Raw genomic sequence first — 12,286 nt, 5'->3', positions numbered from 1 at the left:
TTCTGATTCTGTGTCTCCCTCTCTCTCTGCCCCTCCCCTCTTCCCATTCTGTTTCTCTCTCAAAAGTAAGAGAGAACCTGCCGGGCATCCCTAAAAAGACATTTTGAATACTTTATAGTCTTGTACCCTCTTTTTGTTTAAAAAAGTTTTTTTAATGATAATTTAATTGTGTGTGTGTGAGAGAGAGAGGCAGAGAGAGAGAGAGAGAACAGGGGAGGGGCAGAGAGAGAGGGAGACACAGAATCTGAAGCAGGCTCCAGCATCTGAGCTGTCACACACCACGAAATTGTGACCTGAGCTGAAGTCGGTCTCCCAACCTACAGGTGCCCCTCCTCTTTTTGTTTTTAAAGCATGCACCTCAACATTGTCACTCTTTACTGTTGTAGGTATCTGGAGGTTGGACTTGGGCATCCCTCTAATTTTCACTTCATCATCCTTTTCTAAAAGTAAGGAGAAATCCCGTGAAAGAAAAGTTCATGCTAATTTCACGAAATATGTATTTGATGCAACCTGAAACATATCTTACTTGGTAATGTCTTTTCAGAAAAAAAAATGATGCTTTACAATGAAGTCTGATTAATGTTACTATAAAATATAAATTCTGTTAATTGTCCTGTAATGGTGATGATCACATTCATATCATATACTAGATAATCGAATGAGATTTTGTTAGAAGATAGAGTTTTCCTGTGTTAGCGGATATTTGTCACAGCCTTCCATTATCTCTCTCAATTCTGTTCAGAGCAATTGGATGCACTATTTCTGATGAAGTTCACAATTCTTATTTTGTTTTTGTTTGTTTGTTTTGAGAGAGAGAGAAAGCACCAGCAGGGGAGGGACACAGAGAGAGAGAGAGAGAGAGAGAGAGAGAGAGAGAGAGAATCTTAAGCAGGCTCCATGCTCAGGGTGGAGCCCAATGTGGGGTCTATATCACCACCCTGAGATCGTGACCTGAGCCAAAATCAGAAGTTGGATGCCTAACCGACTGAGCCACCCAGGTGCCCCCAAAGTTCATAATTCTTAATAAAAATCCAGTGGTGTGTTCTCATATAATCTATCCTTTCCTATCATATTTGATTCTCTATTCTCCTCTCCTCTATTACATTTTGTTTAAAAAAAATTAAGTCTTGTGGGACTCATAGCTTTATTTTACAATCTACTAATATATTATGTCTTGCAAGTAGTCTGAATAATGCCGAGTTAGATAATAAATATGTTAAAAAAGAAAAAAGAGGAGTTCAGAGAGTGGTAGTGTTCTAGGAAAACATAAAGGAATACTGCAGTGAAACAGAAAATGCCCAGGCAGGGTTAATTTTGCCAGGGTGGTCAGGGAAGTGTTCTCGGAGAAGATGACACTGAACTGTGCTCTGCATTGTGCAGGCGATTGATGTGACTGCATTCTTGAGCATACGTGGGTAGTTCGAACTGTGTTATTTCAAATGTATTGTTACTTACTAGTTTTGTGTATACTTGGTGAATTCCCTGCTAGGCTGCAACTTCCTGCAAGGCGAGTCATTTTTTTCCCCAATAAAAACCAACAATAACAACAACAAAACTCCCCTAGCATTTAGTTTTGTGCTGTGTGTAAAGTAGAGGCTGGACAAAGAAATGCTTGTTTAATGTTGACTACTGAGGCTCACCATAAGCCAGCGCCAACATCCTTGTAAGTGGGACCGATGAGAGGCTGTGCCCCGCGGTGAGGGTTGGGAAAGCCCTTAATGCTCCTGAATAGCTCCACATGAATGCCTGAGCCTGAAACTTCATAATTAGAAATTCTGTCCTTTATCTTTCAGCCTTTATCAACTAAATCTTAACAACTATTTGTGCCTCTGTTGAATGGATATTATTTCTATGGCTAAGTCATCGTTGAAATCACAAAGAAGAGTTGGCCTGGCTAATCTTTCCTAAGTACCAGCCCTGCAGTGTGGAGAGTGGCTACCAGGTGCTCAGGGCTGCCTGTCTGGATAGGATCAGAGAGGAAACACGCCCGGTGCAGGCCTGATTGACAATTTGGGATTAAAATAATGGCGTAAAAAGTGACTGACCATTCATTACCCACATTTACATGCTAATTTTGATTTATTTGTTCTTAAAGAAATACAGTACCAAGGCCCAAGATTAGTTTCCCTTTTTAAACTTCAGTTATCATGCATTTTGGTCAATTTACTTTAGCCTCAGTTTGCTTCTCAACTTCAGGGAGGATGCTCTGTGGCTTCACAAAAGCCTCCCAAGGGAAGGCAGCTCTGGCTTTCTGGCCTTGGGATTGGCTGCTCCAGCTCCAAGTCAGGGAGTCCCAGAACCTGATACTTTTGCTTAAGGCAGGAGCAGATCTTTGAAAGCCAGACATTTCTGCATATGTGTGAAGTACTGAAGAGAGGGGAAAAAATCCTCCCCCCTTCCCTCCCCTCTTCTATATAACCCCACCTTTTCCCCTGGTGTTATGACCCAGAAAATACCCCTCACCCTAAACGCTGGCCTTTAAAAGATGTCTGTGCTTTTCAACAAATGGTGTTGAAATTCACATGCAAAAGAATAAATTTGGACCTTTACCTTACGCCATACACAACAATTAACTCAAAATGGACCCATCACCTAAACTTAAGAACTAAAACTATAAAACGTAGAAGAAAACGTAGGAGAAAAAGCTTCATGACAGTAGATTTTGGCAGTGGTTTCTTGGATATCACACCAAAAGCCCAGGCAAACAAAGGGAAAAAATACATAAATTGGACTTCGTCAAAATTAAAATCTGTGCATCCAAGGACTCAATCAACAGAGTGGAAGGGCAACCTATGAGAAAATATTTGTAAATCGTGTATCTGATAAGGGGTTAATATCTCAAATAATAGAAAGAACTGCAGCTCAACAACAAAAAGACAAATAATTTGATTAAAAAATAAGCAAAAGACTTAGAAATTTCTCCAAAGAAGACATGTAAATGTTCAATAAGCCCATGAAAAGATGGTCAACATCACTAATTATTAAAGAAATGCAAATCAATGAGATATCACCTCACACCTATTAGGATGACTGCTGTCAAAAAACAGAACCACAAACAACAGCTTTGGTGAGGAGGTGGAGAAGTTGCAATCCTTGTGCACTATTGGTAGGAATATAAAATGATGCCCCTCCTATAGAAAATAGCATGGTGATGCTGCAAAAAATTAACAAAAGAATTACTATGTGATCCAACATTCTACTTCTGGGTATATATCCAAAAGAATTGGAAGCAGAGTCTCAAAGAAGAGAGATTTGTGTCCCCGTGTTCAGAGAAGCATGATTCAAAACAGCCATAAGGTAGAAAGGACCTAAGTGTCCATCTGCAGATGAGTGGATAAAAATGTATATACATACAGTGGGACATTATTCAGCCCAGAAGGGAAGGAAATTCTGACACATGCTGCAAGGCTAAGTCTTAAGGGCATTGTAAGAAGTGAAATAAGCCACTCACAAAAGGACAAATGCTGTATGATTCATGTATATGAAGTACCTAGAGAAGTCAAATTCATTGAGACCAAAAGGAGAATGGTGGTTGCCAGGAGCTGAGGGTAGTGGAGAGTTACTGTTTAATGGGTACAGAGTTTCAGCATTGCAAGAGGCTGGAGTTGCATGACATTATATATGAACTTAACACTTATAAATGTTTAAGGTGGTAAATGTTACTGTGTGTATTTTACTAGCAAAAAAAAAAGGTATCTGCTATTAAGCTTGTCCCTTTGCAGAATGGGGAGAAAAACCCAAGGCCTCATATGATTTGCTGAATTTTATGAAATATTTAAAGCACTGTAATTAGCATACACTTATGTGATTGACTAAGTTGAGAAATTCAGCACAGGGCTAAGAATTTGCTAAGGATAGTCCCCTAGGTTACAGATAACATGCAGAGTTTGTTAAGGTGTTTATATTTAGGGGACATGTTTTAAGGAGCTTTTAATATTTAGACAGTCTCAGCATTCAGTATATGATTATGCAAAAGTGAGATTCTAGAGTCCATAAAACTAACTTTGTGGTAAGAATAGTTTTTTGTTTTTTCAGGGGGAACACATTCATTTTCTATTATAAAATTAATTTGTGCTTAGTAAAAATGTGGAAAAATGAAAAATAAAGCAAGTCCCACCACCCAAATTTAACCTTATTTCCTTTCCAGTCATTTTCAATCATTTTTTCCACATACAGATTTAAAAGATATATACTTTGGTCATACTACATACAGATGAATAGTAACCATTAATTAATTTTTAATTTTTTTTTTAAATTTACTTTTGAGAGAGAGACACAGAGTGCAAGAGGGAGAGGGGCAGAGAGAGAAGGAGACACAGAATCTGAAACAGGCTGTAGTCTCTGAGCTGTCAGTACAGAGACTGACACAGGGCAGAACTCATGGACTGAGAGATGGTGACCTGGGCTGAAATCAGTCGCTTAACCAACTGAGCTACCCAGATGCACCTAGTAACCATTATTTTAAAAGGCTGTGTATCTAGTAGATTAAAGAGTGGTACATTTTAATTTCTACATCTTTATTTTTTAGAAAATTTGAATACATCATTGTATATTTCCCCTGTTATTAAATAAATTAAAGTGATTGAAGTTAAAACTGAAATCTTTGTTCATAAAGAGCATTTTCTACATTATGTATAATTTCCTTTGGATTTATTCCCACAAACATAATTCAAAAAGTTTAAACATTAGGAGTTTTGATACATTTGAAGGGGTTTGGTACTGCCAAATTCCTTACCTACTTATCACACACCACCCTTGCCAGTCTTTAATGTCATTTGTTAATTTTTGCCAACTTTATATGTGAAAATCATGTTTCTCATTTTACTTTGCATTTCTTTAAGCTTCTTGCAATATATTTGCTTCCTAATTGTATATCCCAACTATTTTTTTTTTTTACTGGATTCCTTATTTATGTGTCTTGCTCATCTACAATGGGCTTCTAATGAGTTCTTATTTAATCCATATATAATAATAAATAACATTCTGTATCATAGTGCCTGCAAATACTTTAGCTAGTCTATTGCTTCCCTTTACTTTTTGACTATTTTTATTTGATTTGTTTCTAATTTAGTTATGATTATATCTGCCTTAATTTTTGTTTTTTTCAGGTGAATATGTTGTGGAGAAAGAGGTTACATGTAAGTGACAGAAAACCTACATTTTTGTCTGCTAATGTCATTTAGAAATAAGGTAGGAATCTCATTCCTGTCCCTGAGTCTGCCATTACCTGAGCTGAGTTGTTACTCTATCACTCTCTGCGAGGGTGAGGTTTCCCAGATAAAATACAGGTTGCCCAATCAAATTGAATTTCAGATGAACAATGAATACTTTCTTTTTAGTGTGAGTATATCCCAAATGTTGCATGGGCCATACTGATTCTACAAAAGTATTGGTTGTTCATCTGAAATTCAATTTTAATTGAGCAGCCTGTATTTTTATTTGATACACCTGGCACTTCTACTTGAGGCTAGATTATTAACACCTGCTTACCTAACACCATTCCCATACTAGGTGTTGGGAACAGGGATGGTGGGAGCTGAAAGGGTGTATAGTTCCTATTATCAGAGAGTTTATGCTCTAGTTTCTCAGAGAATTTTGCAATCAGAAAGATAATCTCCTGGACTATTTGAATGACTGCTAGATTAAATGTAGAACCTCTGTGTTTCCCTGCTGCCTATGGCAGAGGTATCCACATTTACCTGATCCTAGAGACACCTGAGACACCCCTCCCCTGGGAGTCTGATTCCTTTAAAGAGGGATCCAGAAGCCTCTGATTTTAACAAGAGCCCAGGTGATTCTCTTGCTCAGGTAAGTCTGTGCAACTTTGGCAGGCTTGGCAGCCTCCGGGTAACAGAGCTCAGAAGTCACTACCGCTTTTTAGAACCCATTCTACACCACTGGTATACATTTTTGCAGTGGTTATTATCTTAGTAAATTGCTTTGCAGGTAATAACGTTCATTCTCTTCAGTCTTCACTGGTTCTCTAGAAAAGCAGGAGAGCTTCTTTCTGCTAGACGGAGGAGGGCTGGGAGGCTCCCAAGGGCGAAGTTCACCCGGCAAGCGGGTCAGGCAGCCCGGCCGCAAAGGCCCCTCTCTTCCCCCTCCACCAAGCCACCTCCTCTCGCCTAACTGAACGTCCGTGGGGACCACTGGGCTGGAGTTTCAGGTGACTTCCGCTCCGAAAGTGCCAGCCTGCAACTAGCAAACGGGTAGGGGAGAGGCCAGCGCGCCGCCCAGCGCAGGAACGCCGGCCCCCTCGCGCGGGCGAGCCCGGGAGGCCTGGGGTCCCAGCCGGTCCGAGCCCCGCACACCCAGAGACCTGAGAGGCCCACCGTCCCAGCTCCCGGAGCGCCGCGCGTGTCGGAGCCGGGGGCGCGCGGGCGCGGCGGCGGGGGCGCGCGCTCCGAGTACGCGCGCGGGGCCAGTCCTCCAACCGCCGCTCCCTGGGAAGAGGGCGGCTTCCCGGGAAGCCGGCCGCCGCCGCCGCTGCCGCCGCCGCTGCCGCCGCCGCCGGGCCTCGGAAGTGCCGAGAGCGTTGTTGGGGATCGTGGCGCGCGCGAACGCCGCCGCCGCTGCCCGGGACAGCCCGGAGGTTGGTAGCCGGGGACCGCAGCGGGTCCCGGGGACGTTAGGTGTTGACTTTCGTGCTTCGGTGGACTCCCTTGAGACACAAAAATGCTCCAGGCGCTTTCCGTTTCCTACTCCGGTTCCAGCGTCCGCGCCCGGGGGCGGGGCAGAGGAGGTGCCCTGTCCCTCAGTGGAGACAAAGGCGGCGGGCCCTGCGCCCCAGGCGCGGCCGGGCTTTGGGCGCGGCGGCGGGGCTCCCGCAGGCCCGGCCAGGTCTGCGCACGCCCCCTCCCCCCGGCGGCCTCCCCCCGGGCTTGGACCCCGGTTGCCGCTGGTCCCCTCGGCGGTATGAAAAGTGCGCCTGCACTACTGCGGCTGCAGTGACCGCCCCCCCCCCCCAAAGTTAGAGATTTATTTTGCTTTCTACTCTCCAGACTCAGTTTCCCTCTTCGAAGCCTAGCGTCCAGGGAGCACCGATCTTTACGTGGAAAGACCCTCCTCCCCGCAATTCCTACCAAAGTGGGCGGGCCAGGTACTGGGGTGTCTTTCGTGTTAAGAAATGTGCTGCTTCCTTGGTTCTTGGCTCTTGGATCGGAGCCAACTAGAAGTTGGCGTCCTCGGTGGTTTGAGTTTTATGGGAAGGAGACTCCGTGTTTCTGTGTCTTTGTGTTGTAGTCCTCATTCATTCATTCGCAGAGCTAGGCACTTAAGTGCTACCAAGTACTTTCTTGATTAAATGCGATGGGAACACAAGGAAGGCTTCACTGAGGAGGTGTTTTTTTTTTTTTTATAAGTACAATTTTTTTCCTTCCGTTCTTCATGCTCCATATTTCCTGTAATTCTCACTTTTTTCTCTGTGGCAGTCCTAGTGATTAATAGAAGATAGGGACAGTCAGTTCTGACCTGAACGATTCAACTAATATTAACCAGGACGATGTGCTTGTCAGGCTCTTTAAACCCATTATTTCTAAACCTTAAAACCACTGGGGAGGGTAGATGGTGTTCTCCCTTTTCACAGCAGAAGAAAGACTCCGAGGAGTTGCCAGTGGCCCAAACTGGTAAATTTCAGGGCTTAGTTTTACACTCCCTTTTCTAGATCAAAGCCTGTGCTGTATCTACTATTTGCTACCTCCTTGGAAAGCAGGTTAGATAGACTAACTTAAGGTGAAGGCCAGGTCTCTGGAGAGAGTGGTCAGTATTGTGGGAGTTAGATGTTTGTGGGAACTTTGGTAACATCAGGAACTAGCTAGCCTAGGTGATACAGATTATCAGTGTGTTTCCTGCTTGCAGCTCAGGGCCTGGCCCACTTGAGGTGCTCCTTTATTGTTGCACTACAGTTTCTAATTTAGGGTGAAATCCTTGATTACTTGTAGGTTTTTTTTTTCCCCCTTTTTGCGGGGGTAGGGCTTGCCATGGATCTCTTTAGAGTTTGGGGAAGCCAGTTAAAAAAAAGTTTATTTTTGAGAGAGAGGGAGACAGAATCCCAGGCAGCCTCTGTGCTGTCAGTGCAGAGCCTGATGCAGGGCTCAAGCTCATGAATCGTGAGATCATGACCTCAGCTGAAATCAAGAGTCAGATGCTTAACCCCTGAGTCCCCCAGGTACCCCTGAGGAAGCCAATTTTTAAGAGGTAATGAAAAATTAATAGTTACAAATTCTCTTGAAACACAGTGTAACAAACCCATGAGAGTGGTAAGAGTATTTTGTGTTAATGTATTAAGTGACAAAGTTCAGTGCTGTATCAAATAACTCATAATTTCGAAGTAGTGATGCCCATGTAAATGATATTAAAATTTTTTTAAATCTTTATTTTTGAGAGAGCGAGAGATCAAGCAAGAGAGTGTGGGTGTGAGCAGGGGAGAGGCAGAGAGAGAGGGAGACACAGAATCTGAAGCAGGCTCCGGGCTCTGAGCTGTCTGCACAGAGCCCGTCATGGGGCTCAAACTCATGAACTGTGAGATCATGACCCTAGCTGAAGTAGGATGCTGAGCCACCCAGGCAGTCCTAAAAAATTTTTTTTTTTAATGTTTATCAGGGCCTGGCCAAGGTGAGAGAGTTGGGGGACAGAGCAGAGAGAGAGGGAGACACAAAACCTAAAGCAGGCTCCAGGCTCAGAGATGTCAGCACAGAGCCCGACGCTAGGCTTGAACCCAAACTGCCAGATCATAACCTGAGCCGAAGCTGGACGTTCAACCCACTGAGACCCCTAGGTGCCCCAGTAAATGATATTTTGAGGTATTTGCAGCAGCTGCACTGTGTTATAAGAGTATCTGACTTTTCCTGGAGACGAATTTGCCCAAGCTGCTCTTACGAGTATGGATTGTCGTCCACTTGTAGAGTAAATGAAGTCCTGCATTTCAGTTAGAGGTTCATGAAAATAAAGATGTATGAGAGAATTTACAGGTTCATGGCCCCCTGAATTCTCCCCGTGGCTACCTTGGGGGTGGGTATCCTAGGTTATAAAACCTACTTAGTGCTTGTTTTTCTACTGAGTGCTCACCGGTCATCCTAGAGCATCACAAATCCCTATTAACTTTCAGTTAGTGTCTTTTTTTTTTTTTTACTCAGGTTCCAGTTATTTCTGGTGATAAAAGCTATAGAGAGGGAATTTCTGGCTTGTTTATATACTCTATTTGGTCTTCCTCTTCTACGGATAATACTGCTGGAGAACATTCTTGTGACTGTATGTGTGTCACATAGTGCAAGAGAGTTGTTTTTGTGTTTTTTCGTGTTTTGTTTTTTTGACCGTGGGTATGAACCCTAATAGAAGTGCCATAGAAGAAAAAGGTGTTATTACTATGTATCCCACAGACAGTTAAATGATTTTAAGATGTTATTGTGGGGGAACCTGGGTGGCTTAGTCGGTTAAGCGTCTGACTTTCGCTTGGGTCATGATCTCGCGGTTCGTGGGTTCGTGCCCTGCGTCTGGCTCTGTGCTGACTGCCAGCTCAGAGCCTGGAGCCTGTTTCAGTCTGTGACTCCCTCTCTCTCTGACCCTCCCCTGCTCACGCTGTCTGTCTCTCTCTCTCCTAGAAATAAATAAATAAAAAAAAAGAAGTTGATAAGCCCATTCTAAAATTTATTTGAAAATTCTAGACCACGTAAGAAAAAGCAAATTTGGACAACTAGATCCTTATGTATTATGTTAATATGGTATTGGCACAGTGCTAGGCAGACCATGGAACTGAGAATTCATAATCAGGTTCATGTGTGTGGTTTGTGCCATAAGCGACAATACGTGCAGTGAAGAAATGATGGCCTCATCAGTAACTGATGCTGGCCTAATTGGGTCATCATATGGACAAAATGAATCTTAATCATCTCATCCCATATGCAAACATTAATCAAGTGGTATGCTACACCTAAATGTGAAAGCTGAAATAATAAAACTTGTAGAAGAAACCAAAGTAAAATATCTTACTCAGGGACAGTCAAAGGTTTATGGAATAGTATACAAAAAGCATCTAATTATAATGGAAAATATTGGTAAGAACGTCTGTTCATTTAAAGAATCCATAAGGAGAGTGAGGAGGCAAGATAGGGAATGGGTGAAAATATTTGTAGTACATCTATCCAATAAAGAACTTCTATTCAGAATTTAGAAACCACTTTTACAAATCACTGAGGGGGGAAAAATGGACAACCCAATAGAAAAAATGGGCAAGTCATTTCCCGAACGAGGATCTCTGGATTCTTAAACACATGAAAAGAGGGTTAACTTCATTAGTAACTAGGGAGTTGCAAATTAAAATTAGAATGAGCTATCACTATATACTCACCAGAGTGGTTAAAAGCAGACTGTCGGGGGCGCCTGGGTGGTTCAGTTGGTTAAGTGTCTGATGTCGGCTCGGGTTGTGATCTTGCTCTTCCTGACTTCCAGCCCTGTATTGGGCTTGGTGATGTCAGCTCAGCCTGGAGCATGCTCCAGATTCTGTGTCTCCCTCTCTGTTTCTACCCCTCCCCTGCTTGAGCGCGCGCTCCCTCTCATGCTCGCTCGCTCGCTCTCTTAAAAAAAAAAAAAAAAAAAAGGCAGACTATCAGTGCTAAGTACAGGCTTCCCCCTGTATCTATCTGAAAGCAGACTGTTCCTGTGAAACCATTAATTTATATGGAAAAATTCTTGAGCATTCCCAGACCCCCCGAAATAACCCCTTTTTAGGCATTTTCTTAAATTTTTTTTTAATGTTTATTTTGGGGGAGGGGAGGGGCAGAGAGAGAGAGAGAGAGGGAGACACAGAATTGGAAGCAGTTTCCAGGCTCTGAGCTGTCAGCATAGACCGACATGGGGCTCAAACTCATGGACTGTGAGATTATGACCTGAGTGGAAGTTGGATGCTCAGCCAACTGAGCCATCCAGGTGCCTCTAGGCTTTCCTCCTACCTTAGGACACATATTCCTAGAGAATGCACAAAATAAATCAAGAGCAAACACAGATGCTCACAGATACAATTCAAAGCTCTTGTGGTGTGATGCTGAGATGCTCAGTGTAGTTCCCCGGGAAGGAGCTTGGGAAGGCTGCTCTTGCTGCTTGGGGTGTTCGTTGGCTGTAAAACAAACACTGATTGCTGTTTTCTTTTTCTTTCTTTTTTTTTTTTTGCCTTTTTTTTTTTTTGGTAAAAGTGAAAATCTTGCGGTTTCTTTTGTTTAACAAAAACAAGTACTAATGTAGGTCTTTCGTAAAAGCGAAGTGACATAACCTGAACTTTCAAAAGGTGGGAGATACCTGTTGGGTAATGGGCAAACTGGAACTCTCATACACTGCTGATGGGCATAAAAATTAGAGCAACTGTTCTGGAAATTGGTGTATCATTTACTAAAGCTGGATATACACATCTCCTATGACCCAGCTCCTCCATCCTCAGATAAACACAGCCGTAAGGGCATATATCTATCTGTGCACTGAAAGATGTGTAAAAGGGTGGACAGAACAGTACTATTCCATATTGGCTCCAAGTTGGAAACAACCCCACATGTTCATCAATAGTAGACTGGATAAATGCACGAGTAGTTTATACAGTGGAATATTCTTTAGTAATGAGAATGAACCGACTGACTCATATGCAACATGGATGAGCCTCCCATAGAGCTGAACAACAATAGGGGCACCTGGGGTCTCAGTTAAGTGACCGACTCTTGATTTTAGCTCAGGTCATGGTCTTGCGGTTCATGAGGTCAAGCCCCACGTGGGGCTCTATGCTGCCAGTGTGGAGCCTGCTTGGGATTCTCTCTCCCCCTCACTGACCCCTCCCCACCCCCCCACCCCCCCGTTCTTCTCCAGCTTCTGCATGTGCGTGCTCGCTCTCTCAAAAATAAATGAACTTTAAAAATATTATATAAAAAGCTGAACAAAAGAGACACAACAGAGTAAATACTATGTGTTTCTATTTATATGAAGTTCAAAACCAGGCACAACTGAGTAAACTTGGATGATAAGAGTCAGGCTCGTGGTGCCCTTTAGTGGCTACAGGAAAGGACAGACCGGACTTTTGAGGCATTTAATTTTTAATCTGAAGGCAGTTACTAGAGTGAATCTGGTTTTTGAAAGTCTTACATTTAAGTACATTTTAATAAAAAGTTTACTTAAAATAGTATATTATAAAAAATTTGGTTCATTCAGATGCCCCTAATCTGAGGAGTGTAAGATGTAGTTGGCATGATTCCTGGTGATTAAAAAGGCTCAAAATAGGTGAGCATTTTCAGTGGAGACCATATACTATCAC

General features: G+C 42.9%; 1 protein-coding gene across 2 annotated transcripts in view; it reads left to right on the top strand.

Moving 5' to 3' along the window:
* The first annotated feature begins 6,479 nt into the window (after positions 1–6,479).
* Positions 6,480–12,286, top strand: part of HHAT (hedgehog acyltransferase) — a 315,476-nt gene continuing 309,669 nt past the window's right edge. For both annotated transcript variants that reach the window (XM_039230138.1, XM_039230136.1), the window contains exon 1: positions 6,480–6,592. The gene's annotated coding sequence lies outside the window, so the exon portion shown is untranslated. The remainder of the gene's footprint in view (positions 6,593–12,286) is intronic.

The sequence above is a fragment of the Hyaena hyaena genome, unplaced genomic scaffold (genome assembly GCF_003009895.1).
Source record: "Hyaena hyaena isolate Hyena2069 unplaced genomic scaffold, ASM300989v1 scaffold_43, whole genome shotgun sequence".
Classification (NCBI taxonomy): Eukaryota; Metazoa; Chordata; class Mammalia; order Carnivora; family Hyaenidae; genus Hyaena; species Hyaena hyaena.
The sequence above is the reverse complement of the archived record's forward strand: the minus strand, read 5'-3'. Positions and strand labels throughout refer to the sequence as shown.